The sequence below is a fragment of the Lissotriton helveticus genome, chromosome 6, assembly GCF_964261635.1.
Source record: "Lissotriton helveticus chromosome 6, aLisHel1.1, whole genome shotgun sequence".
Lineage (NCBI taxonomy): Eukaryota > Metazoa > Chordata > Amphibia > Caudata > Salamandridae > Lissotriton > Lissotriton helveticus.
The window spans coordinates 1,518,816,095-1,518,828,732 of NC_136067.1; positions in this window are offsets into that span (position 1 = coordinate 1,518,816,095).

Below are 12,638 nucleotides of genomic sequence, written 5' to 3' on the forward strand. Positions count from 1 at the left end.
AATGCTGCTAAAGTATGAAATAAAAATTGCCAATGAAATTTATCAAAAGCTTTTTCAGCATCCAATGCAAATACTCCAGACGGTAGGGACAGAGTAGATCCTTGTTGGACAGCATGCAACAAAACTCTTGTGTTATTAACAGAATATCGTTCATTAAACCAGATTGGTCAGGATAGATAAGGGAATCCAGTATGGAGGTCAGTCTAGTTGCAAGAATTTTAGCATATAGTTTACAATCCTGATTTATTAAGGAAATAGGGAGATCATTTGATACAAGTATCGGATCTTTGTTAGGTTTCGGTATAACTACAATCAAAGCTTAAGTAAAAGAACCTGAAGTTGAATCTGAACCACTAAAAAGGTACAAAGTTTAAATAAATGAGGAATAAGTTACAAATCAAATTCGTTAAAAAATTCTGCTGGAATTCCACCTGTACCTGTGGATTTGTTTTGTTTAAGAGATGTAATAGCCAATTGTATTTCTTCTTTAGTAATAGGCAAACCAAATGTATCTTTGGTCAACTGTGGAACTTGAAATAATCCACAGGTAAATAAAAAATTATTAATCAGGGAAGGATCATCAAATTGAGGTTGATTATATAGAATAGAGTAGTAATTTAAAACATAATTTATAATATCTTTTTGTGACAGTGCAATTTTTCCATTGGGACCATGAATTGAATTTATTTGCGCTTTTTCTTTTTTAATACAAAAATAGTTGTCCAAGAGTCAACCAGATCTGTTAACATTAAAATAAAATTTGGCTTTAGAGTTAGAAAGTTGTATACCAGCTCTTTTACCTAAATTGTAATTAAATTCATAATGCAATTTTTTAGATTTTATTTTAATTGGGGATCACTAGAAGTAATAAAAAGTCTCTCGAATTTTGCAATTTGTTTGTACAAATCTTTAATTTTGGAATTGAAAGTTTTGTTTTCAGGCGCCGTAAGACAAATGGAAGTCCCTCTAATATAAGCTTTAAAAGCATCCCATCAATTCACCATAGACTTAGAGCATGCTGGGTTAAGCTGAAAGTGATCTTGAAGTGCATTTAACATTTTTGGTTTATTTTGTTCATTCAGAATAATGCTTGTGTTCATGCACCATCTAGATTGAGCTGTAAAATGTGAGCTAAGTTGTATTACCATAGAGATCAAACATGATCAGAAATATCAATATTATAGATATTAGGGGTAGCAATTGAATTAATCAATTGTTGAGAAACTAAGAGATAGTCTAATCTTGAATAAGAATTATGAGGGTTTGAGAAACAAGTGAACAGTTTTTCAGTAGGATAATGTAATTGCCAAATATCCACCAACGTATTGTTTTTAAAGAAGATTTTAGAGTAAAAAATGCTCTAGGTGGACAAAATTTAGAGTGAAATGATCTATCTAATAAAGGGTCATGTACAAGGTTGACATCTCCTCCAACTATAAGTGGGACATTACCCAACTTGATAACTTCAGTAGTTAGAATAGACCAAAATTTAGGGTCATCAACTGTTGGTCCATATACATTAATTAAAAACATAACTGTATCTTGAATTTTAACTTTCGCTATAGTATATCTACCTTCTTTGTCCGAAGATTTACTTAATATTTGACAATGCAATCTTTTTGCGAAAAGGATTGCAACACCATTTTTTTACCCATAGCAGGAGAAGAAATAATTGAATCAACCCTTTTTTTCTTAATAAAAGCCCAAACTTTATCTTCAATATGTATCTCTTGAATGAAGCAAATATCTGTTTATGACTACCTACATAATCTAAAAATGTTGCCTTAGTGAGATAGGGAAAATACAAAGATGAAGAGGAAATAATGTTTGAAGCATAAAAGGAAAAGAAGTAGCTCTAGAAAAGAACAGTAGGGAGAAAAGAAAAAGATAGCCACCTATGAAACAAGGAGAACGACAACACATGACATATATAACAATGTTGAAATGTACACAGGCTTTCCAAGCATGACCAAACCATTGGCGCCCTGTAAGGAATTAAACAATTAGGTTAGCCAGAAAAATTAATACATTAATAATCAAGTAGCAGTCTCATGTGTATCCATAGTAAGCTGGTAATGTTGATCCAAAAATATCCGCAGGTCTTCAGGGCGCTGAAAGGATTTTGAAAAAACATCTTTCCAGATTCGCTTTGTTGAAGGATCAAAAAAGCATATTTAAATCCGAGACTTTGTAACCGTGGACGAATGTCAGTGAATTCTTTGCGTTTCTTTAGCAAAATCCTGGTGAATAACATTTTTATTGCTGTTTACCATTAATAAAGGAATCTCTTTTGCTGCTTTTCTTATCAAGACTAATTGATGTAGCCTTACGGCTAGAGCAGTCGACCTCGAAGCTGGGGAACTGGGTTTGAGTCTCGGCGAGTACACTCAACATCCTGTGATTCTGGGCAAATCATTTAATCAATCCGTGCCTACCAAAAATTAATGTGTCCATCTGTAAAGAAACTGGTGCTCATGGAAAGCGCGCTGATACTCGACATCTCTGGTCTAGTTCATGCTATATAAAACTCTTTAAAAAAAATGATGGTGATGTAAACATTTTTAAATCATTTGTTGCGATTTAGTATGATGTGGATTACATAGAGAAGCAATCCTGTGAGCTTCATTAATTTCAAATTTCTCAGGAAATGTTATACGCAAAAAGACCAGTTATGAGGTTCTCCGAATATATCCTGCAGTCATTACGTTCTACATCTTCAGGCAAATAGGCACAGTGTGTCCATTGGGGCGTGGGGCGTACCCCCCCCCCGCCCGCAGCTCCCTCGGCGTCTTTGAACTTAAGTAAACTGAATCAATTTACTTAAGTTCAAAGTCGCCGAGGGAGAACTGACAATCATGTCAGTCAGCATGACGTTAGACCGCCCACCCCCTTCAGAAACTGAAGGGGGTGGGCTTTCTGGCGTCATGTTGACTGACATGATTGTCAGACCAGTGGGGGGCATCAGGCAGGAGCACAACACAAGTGCGCATGAGTGGGGACGAAGGGCGAATTTTTTGCCCATGCCCAGTCATGCGCACTTGTTTTTTCACTTCTTTGCGCATGCCCATTAGGAGTTCTTCGGACTCCTAATGGGAAGGCGGCAGGCGAAAAATAACCGTGCCCTAAGCCAATCCTGGCACAGCTGGCAGTGCCAGGATTGGCTGAGAGGGGCTGGGTGAACAACCTTTACAACGAAACTTTTACAACGCACTACCATTACAACGCAGGCATTACAACGCAAACCATTACAACGCATTGCGCTGGGGGGCGCTCTAGGATAGGGAATAAGTTTAATTTTCTATCCAACACCTTCCCTAGTGTCCATGGGGACTGGAGTTGGAATAGAAAATTTAACTTTTCACTATCCAGCACCTCTAAGCGCTATGCGTTGTAAAGGTTTGCGATGTAAAAACCGCGTTGTAAAGGCATGCGTGGTAAAAGTATGCGTTGTAACGTCATACATCCGAGGGGCTGTAGCCCCAACGGACCCGGAGCGGCCCAGACCTGCTCAGGACCTCAGGTAGGATTTTTAAAATGTATTTTAAAATCATCCTCCCTCCCTACCCCCACCACAACGCGACACCCCGCCCTGCGAGCAGCGACTGCCCCTGAGCGCTTTGTTGCCGTTGTTTGCATTTTAGTACTATACAAAAAATGCGAATGAATGATTTATACATTGCACGAATAGGTAGCCGAGAGTTTTGCTAGAGTTGTCGCTCTCATGTGTCGTAAAAGTTTTACAGGAAAAGACAAAAGAGTTCACTCTGCGCTCCCATTACTTTTCACTAAAACAAAACCCATGCTAGCCTAGCACTCTCGATTTTGGAGGAAGACGTCCTTGTTTTTTTAGGCAAAGCATGGCTTTATTCCTTCTTTCTTCCGCTTTGAAAACCCTGCACTTCAATGCAACAACTTTTTTTCAGAATTGCCCTCTTCAAATTGTAAGAAAGCCCTTGCGAATAATCGTATCACCCTAAATAATATATCCATTACTGCAACAGCATGACTGATTTGCCAAAGATGCGTTTCTGTTCGTAGAGCACGTTTAGGTTGTTTTTCGCAAGCAGCCATATTTTTATGTTATTTGTGGAGCTGGATGGGCATTGTGTATCACTGACACCCATTGCGGGCTGAGTGCTACCTATCTTTCCTGTTAGGTGTCCTGATGAATAGTTTAATTTGTGTCTCTTAATGGGTAATAAAGAGTTCTATTTGATAGGAGCACTGCACAGCAAATAACTCCAGGTGAAGCCCAGAAGCAGCTTTGTCCCCTCTACTTCTTCCAGCTGTCTCCTTTTTGAAGTCTCAAGTTCCCCGTCCTGCCCTGGCAGTGGCTGAGAAGATCTATCATGGCAGTGTTTGCATTTAACCAGCTCATCTGTGGTGTGTAATTCTACAGGAAATAGTCGATTATAGTGTCAACTAATCCGGATACTGCAGATTTAAATCTATTTATGTGATATGACAGTCATGCCAAGATATTTACATACCGTTGGAGCAAACCGCTTGCGATGCGGCGCCTCAAGTGAATATTAAAAGTAAAACCATTACACACAATAATGCCACTGTTTTAGTTTTCACTGGTAAAATGATGTGCTTTGATGTGTGTGTTATCATCACAGTCACTGGATTGGTGACACAATCCCATGGTTCTTTGCTGTTGGTGGCTACGTGACATGTCTGCAGCGGTCAATCCTCAGATATGGGAGCAGTGAGAAAGCGTTCTTTGCCTAGAAAAGTAACCTGCCACAAGGCATATGTCGGGTATCTTTTAATGTTACTGGCACAAGAACGACGTGTATCCTCTCCGTGAAAGACCATAGTTCTGTCTGAATGAAAAAATAAATCAGGCATTTTATGTTACATTGATAAAATTTCTGGGGCACCACCAACACACACCTGCAAATAGTGCTACAGCGGTCACAGGTGGAGTCGGTAATGAGGTGTATAAGGCTGGCATAGAGTGGATAGTGATGTGAGAGAGAAAAAAGTGCAATCGACATTGGTGTGTAAAGATAAGCATAGAGTTGCCATTGATGCACAACGGCAAAGTGTGCAGTGCGCATTGAAGTACGTAAGGAAGGCACAGAGTTGACACTGATGTACAAGAGAAAAGTGTTCAGGGGATGTAAAGTACATAAGACAAGCATAGAGTGGACATTGATTTACAATATGAAAGTGTGCAGTGGATTTTGAAGTATATAAAACAAGCATAGAGCAGACATTGATTTACAATAGGGAAGTATACAGTGACGGACATTGTAGCACACAAGCCATTTAAATATTTCAGTGGTCTAGTGCCTCCATTTAACAGATCCCAAGCGTACCATAGTCTCTGCATGTTCAAATCTCCACAGGTTAACACAGCCTTTCACCATTCCTTCTGAAACTGATAAAATGAGAAACTCTATTTGGTTAATAGTTTCAAAGTCTGTTATGAAGTTCTTTGGTTATACTGAATAAGCAGCTAACTACGTCATTATCATATGAAATCTCTTTATTGATGTCATAACTACACTTTCACAATTGCTTTATTAACTTTCTAGCTTTCTCAAGTTTGTTTGAACATGCACCATTTGCCAACTCTTTTTTCTAAATTTACCCGGGAGGGGAGTACCCACCTTCTAGAACCTCCCTTATGATGGTCCGGCTTGTTCGCTCACTACAGGGCACTCTTCCGATCTTTTACGCCTCACCACTTTCAAATGTCATCAGCCACCACTGCAGGCAAATAAAAAATACGCAGGCTATATTGTCTGATGCAATTTTTCAAATCGTGAAGAAGATTAGACTTAGGAGATATCTTAGGCACAAGTGGTGAGAAATTTGGACTTTATTGTCTTGAATTTTAATTGCATTGTCAGATATTTTCATTGACATTCTAGCCATATCTTTTTGTAAGTTCTTAATTTCTGACACAATAGAATCAGTGGTAGAGCGAATTGCCTGAATCTCATCAAATAGTAAAGATAAAGAAGGTTCAGTAGATTCCACCACTTTAGATTTAACAGGAGGAGGAGAAATATTTGGTTTCCTTTTATTATATTAATCCTGCATATTTTTGGTCCCCATATTTCTTAAAATAGATTACAGCAGCCAAAAAAGGAAACAAATATGCAGGAGAGAATTAATAATAAAGAAAATCCTTCAATAAGAGAGGTGCAGCAGCTAAAACTGACTGTGGGAGTGTCTAGGACGAAGCCTCGCCCTTTCCAGAGTATTACTCCGCCCCCTGACTGGAATGCTGGGCTGTACCTGACCGAAGAGGTCGAGGTGGGCCGAGGAAGCAAGAATTACTACTCGTAACGACCTGCGGGACCAGGAAAACTCCTCACTGGTAGGCACAATGCTTCGGATGCTGCTGGTAACAATATTTTATTTTAAAAAACGGCTGTTAAATGGAGAAAAACCACTGTAAAAGGGCCTACATGGTGAGAGCTCATCGGGGGCGGCCATCTTGAATCGTGCATCCCAACACAACTGTACACTTCTAAACGCCATTCATTATGCTTGCCTAATACAGTAGACATACGCCAAAAGATGGATTTTGGGATTCTGCTGCAACGCTCAATATCTCAGGACTGGAGACAATGAGAAAATGGGTAGCTATTTGTAAGTGATATTCAGACATAAAGTGCTTAACTTTATTCGGTGAGCTGTTAGACGGGGACCCTGAGGGTCGGCCGGATACCGAGGGAGAGATCCCCGAGGGGGACCGTCTCCGGCGATCGTACAGACAAGTACCCTCCCTCCCCACAAACAGGCACCACACCAAGTCGAGTTCAAGGCTTTATATAAGGTTCTTAAGGCAAGGATATCAGCGATACAGGATAACTTGGACCCGGGGGTCCTCTCACTTCTAGTCTCTGTAGGGAAAGGGGGTAGCGGGACAGTCTTAGTACCGGATCGGTACAGGTGGTGGTAAAAGGCGAGCTCACAATCCTCGAGCTGGAGGGTCTGTGGATCGGGCCGCGGCAGCGCCAGCAGGCCAAGGTGATAGTCTCATAAAGCAGAGGGCCGCGGCAGCGCCAGCAGGCCAAGATGGTTTCACGAGGCAGAGGGCCGCGGCAGCGCCAGCAGGCCAAGATGGTTTCACGAGGCAGAGGGCCGCGGCAGCGCCAGCAGGCCAAGACGATGGTTTCACGAGGCAGAGGGCCGCGGCAGCGCCAGCAGGCCAAGACGATGGTTTCACGAGGCAGAGGGCCGCGGCAGCGCCAGCAGGCCAAGACGATGGTTTCACGAGGCAGAGGGCCGCGGCAGCGCCAGCAGGCCAAGTCACGGATGAGTTCTTCTCGGGTCTCTCGACTCCAGGATACAACTGCCTTCCTGGTCTGGTCCTGCCCCAGTTATAGGTCTGGTCCCCTTTGATGTCCGGACCCTCGCGCCTGGGGGCCGGGAGGTCCGGGATGAGGGAGTCCAGACACCCAGCAGGGGGGTGGAGCCAGCGCCCAGGCGGCCTGGGGTGATCGACACCTGGCGGAGGAGAGCCGTTGACGATTCCTTCTCCCATTGACTCGCCAAGTGGTCACTCTGCCTCCTGGGGGGAGGTTGGTGCCTCGATGTCGGGCCCGGCCGGGCCCAGGGTGAGGGTCGAGTTGAGGCCACGCGGCCTCGTGCTGCAGTGCCCCAAGATGGCGGCCGGGTCGATGTCGTGGGGTAGGTGGTGACCCGGGCCAGCTGGGTCCGGAGCTGGTGTCTTGTAGTGGAGGGATTGCAGGGTACTTCGGGTGGTCGTTGGTGGACTCTGGCTGGGGATGCAGGGAGAGCCAGGGTCCTGGTCCCATTGCGGGGAGGGGGTACAGCTCGAACATGCGGCCTGTCCAACATGCGTCCCCCCCAGCTGAAGGCGGGGAGAGTCAGCCATCTTCCTGGGGACTCTCCTCGCTGAGGCGGAAAAAGCGTGACAGGCCGTCGGCGTTGGCGTGGTCCTGGCCTGGACGATGTTCCACCGTGAAGTCCATCCCCTGCAGGGAGATGGACCAGCGCAACAGCTTCGGGTTCTCCCCCCGCATTTGCATCAGCCATTGCAGGGGTCGGTGGTCTGTTTGCACCCGGAAGTGGGTGCCGAAGAGGTATGGCCGGAGCTTCTTGAGTGCCCAGACTACGGCGAAGGCCTCCCTCTCAATGGTGCTCCAGCGCTGTTCTCGGGGCAAGAGGCGTCTGCTGATGAAGACCACCGGATGGTCGACCCCTTCGGCGTTGAGTTGGGAGAGGACGGCCCCCACACCATGATCGGAGGCGTCCGTCTGCACAATGAATTCCCGGCTGTAGTCGGGAGCCTGGAGCACGGGGGCCGTGCACATGGCGGTCTTTAGCTTCTCGAAGGCTGATTGGCAGCCCGGGGTCCAGTTGACGGTTTTGGGGCTCTTTTTGGAGGTGAGCTCTGTGAGGGGCCCCACGATGCTGCCATAGTCCTTCACGAACCGCCGGTAGTATCCGGTGAGCCCCAGGAAGGCCCGGACCTCCGTTTGGCTCGTAGGGGGTTGCCAGGCCTGGATGGCAGCAATCTTGAGTTGGAGAGGGGCCACCAGCCCGCTCCCCACTTGGTGTCCCAGGTAGGTCACGGACCCTTGGCCAACTTGGCACTTGCTGGCCTTGATGGTGAGCCCGGCTTGCTGGAGGGCGAGTAGAACCTCCCGCAGGTGGCGGAGGTGGTCGGTCCACTGGTGGCTGTATACAGCAATGTCGTCCAGGTAGGCGGCGCTGAAGTCTTCCAGGCCCGCCAGTACCTGGTTTACCAGCCGTTGGAACGTTGCCGGGGCGTTTTTCATGCCGAAGGGCATGACTTTAAAGTGGTAGTGCCCGTCTGGGGTAGAGAAGGCGGATCGTTCTTGGGCCCTAGGGGTGAGGCCGATCTGCCAGTAGCCCGCTGTTAAGTCGAAGATGCTCAGGTAGCGGGCGGCCCCCATCCGGTCAATTAGCTCGTCTGCCCGGGGGATGGGATGAGCGTCGGTCCGGGTAACTGCATTCAGCCCTCGATAGTCCACGCAGAACCGGAGCTCAGGGGCAACGCCCGGGGCAGCTGCCTTGGGAACCAGGACGACTGGGCTCGCCCAGGGACTGTCTGAGGGTTCGATCACTCCTAGGGTCAGCATTTTGGACACCTCGGTCTGGATGCAGGCTCGTACCCGGTCTGGTACGCGGTATGCTCGGTGTCGAATAGGAGGGCTGTCCCCGGTGTCCACATCGTGGAGGCACCAGGGGGTGACTCCGGGGGTGAGGGAGAACAGGGAGGCGAACTGCCTCAGGAGCGTTTGGCAGTCTTGGCGTTGCTCCGGGGACAGGGCCTCGGAGAGCTGGACCCCTTCCACTGAGCCATCCTGCTCGAAGGCCCTCAGTAAGTCCGGAAGGGGTTCGGAGTCTTCTTCTGTCCCAGTATCGGTAGCCATTAGGAGGCTGAGTTCGGATCGCACAAAATGGGGTTTGAGCCTGTTGGCATGGAGGACCCGTAGGGGGTTCCGGGCAGTCTCCATGTCGATTAAATAGGTGACGGGCCCCTTGCGTTCGATTACCTTGAAGGGCCCGGACCATCTGTCTTGGAGGGCACAGGGCTCAACCGGGGACATCACCCAGACCTGTTGTCCAGGTTCGAACTCAATGGAGGACGTGTGCTGATCGTACCACCTCTTCATGTCCTCCTGACTGGCCTCGAGGTTGGCTTTGGCGGTGTCTCGGAACCGCCGGGTCTGGTTGCGGAGAGCCAGGAGATACCGGTAGATGTCCGGGGGAGTTTTCTGGGGAGGCTGCTCCCAACCTTCCTTGACTAGGCTGAGGGGGCCCCGGACGGGGTGTCCGTACAGTAGTTCAAAGGGGCTGAAGCCGAGGGACTTCTGCGGGACCTCCCGATAGGCAAACAGGAGGCATGGCAGCAGTACGTCCCACTGGCGTCGAAGGGGTTCTTCTAGACCCATAATCATCCCCTTGAGGGTGCGGTTGAATCTCTCGACCAGTCCGTTTCCTTGCGGGTGATAGGGGGTCGTGAATTTGTAGGTGACCCCGCATTGCTGCCAGAGGGACTTCATATATCTGGAGATAAAGTTAGTGCCCCTGTCACTGACGACCTCCCGGGGGAACCCCACCCGGGAGAAGATCCCCATCAGGGCCCGGCCCACCACGGGGGCCGTCACAGTCCGAAGAGGGATGGCCTCGGGATAGCGGGTGGCGTGGTCTACCAGGACCAGGATGAACCGGTGTCCTTGGGCTGTTCGAGGGTCGAGGGGCCCCACAATGTCTATTCCCACTCGTTCAAACGGGGTGGTGACGACAGGAAAGGGTTGTAATGGTGCTTTGATTTTTCGGCCACTTTTTCCGCTGGCCTGGCAGGTGGGGCAGGCCTTGCAGTGGTTGGTGACATCCTTCCGCATGTGGGGCCAGAAAAAATGGGTCACCAGGCGGTCGTAGGTTTTATCCTGCCCCAGGTGTCCGGCAAGGGGGACATCGTGGGCTAAGTTCAGGAGGAAGTCTCGGAAGCGAAGGGGCACCACCAGCACCCGACTGGCCCCTAGTTCTGCAATTTTCTGCTCGCTGTAGAGCAGGTCTTGGTCCCAGTAGATCCAGTGGGCCCCCGAGGTATCCCCGGTGCTCTGGGCCAGGGCTTGCTGCCGGAGTCCTTCGAGAGAAGGACAGGTTTGTTGCTCGGCCCGGAATTGTTCCTGCGTGGGGCCTCCCTCCTGCCGCCATTGTGCCAGGTCAGGGACGTCCCGAAGCTGGTCGGGTCCTTCTTCGGTTTGGGTCAAGGGAATGGCTTCTGGGGCGGCCTCCTCTGGGATGAGCGCGGGTGGAGGTTCTGGCCACTCGGGCTCTTCTGGGCTGGGGACCGCGCGGGCGGTCATGGACCGGGTCGTGACGCAGACCCATTCGGGGAGGCCAAGCATCCCCAGGTGCTCCCTCCGTTCGACAGCTGCCCAGGGAGAGCTTTCAAGGTCGTTTCCTAGCAGGCAGTCCACGGGGGCATCATCGCGGACAGTTACTTTTAACATCCCTGTTACTCCTCCCCACTCGAAGGGGACGCAGGCCATGTGGCATAGGCTTTCGGAGTTGTCGGCTGATCGAACAGGGCAAAGAATGTTCGGCAAGATTTGGTCTGGAGTGACGAGGTGGCGTCGGACCGCCGTTACACTGGCCCCGGTGTCGCGGAGGGCTTCCGCCCGGCGGCCATTGATGTTGACCCATTGACCGTACTTCTGTGTGTTGGCGGGAAGGGGGGCCCGCGGAATCATGTCTCTCTCCCCTAAGCAGACCAGTGCCATGGCGGCGGGTGCCCATTCAGAGGGATCGGTCTCGTACTCCTCTTGGTCTTCCGGGATTATTTCTTCCCCTAGGGCCGCCGCTGCAACTTGGCGGGGAGTAGTGTTCGGATTCTTTGGGCAGTTGGGATCACTGGCGTAGTGGCCGGGTCGCTGGCACCTGTGGCACGTAATGTTGGCCCGGAAACCGGCCCGGACGGCAGGGCTTCCCCGGCCAACCGGGGTCGAGGGGTTTCTGGGGGGTGACGAGGGGCCGGGGTCTCTCCCCCGACCCTGACTTCCTCCTCCCCCTCGGGGGCGATACGATCTGGATACTTCGCTGGGTGCGCTCCGGCCAACTCGGGTGCTTTCCCACCGGTCGGCTTCGGCGGCGAGTTGTCGAGGGTCGGTTAGCTTGCTGTCCAGGAGGTGTTGCCGGAGCTCCACGAAGCAGTTGTTCGACAGGTGTTCCCATACGATAAGGTCAAAGAGTTGGTCGTAGGTGGTTACTTTGTTGCCCTTGATCCACCCCTCGAAGGCTCGGCTAAAAAAGTTCACGTACTCCACCCAAGTTGTACCCGGAATCCGTTTGCAGTCGCGGAACCGTTGGCGGTACATCTCAGGTGTGAGCCCGTATCGAGTGAGGAGGGCGGCCTTCATGTGGTCGTAGGAGGTCATCAGCTGGTCCGGGAGTTGCAGCAGGGCGTCCCGCCCTTCGTTGACAAACCTCCCCCATAATCCGGCTCCCCAATCGCTTCGGGGAATCCGGTGGGAGGTCATTGCCACCTCATAGGCTTTAAACCACTGCTGGATATCATCGTTCTTGTGGTATTCCCGGATGACATCTTTGGGGATGTGAACCTTGGGTTCGGTCGAGGCAGACGGGGTCGGTCGTTCGGGGAGCCCGAGGTCTTTATTCTGTTTCTGAATCTCCAGTGCTTTGAGATTGCGCTCATGTTCGTATTCTAGTCTCTTTTCCTCTAGCTCCCTCTGTCTTTGCTTGTCTTCCCGCTCTTCCCTGAGTCGTAAGTGTTCCAGGGTTATTTTTTGTTCTGCCAGCTTGAGTTCCCCATCCAAGCGAAGTCGGGCAAGTTCTAATTCGTGGAGTCTGGTTTTTTCTCTTTCTCGGATCTCTTCCAGGGAGAGATCCGTTCTTTCTTTAGTTGGTGCGGGGCTCGTTTCGGTTGTTTGTGTTCGGGGTACGGCCGTACCCGTTTCTGCCCAAGCTTCTAGGGCTCGTTTGAAGTCTTCCTTTGTGCTAAGACCTGTGGTTGGAAGTCCAAGTTCTATGCAATATTGCTTCAGTTCCCGGTGGTTGTAGTCTTCCAATTTTTCCATCTGAAATTTTTCCGTTGTTCCGCTCTCTATTGACATGGTTGTTGTGTGTGGTGGGGCGAGTGACTTTCTGTACGA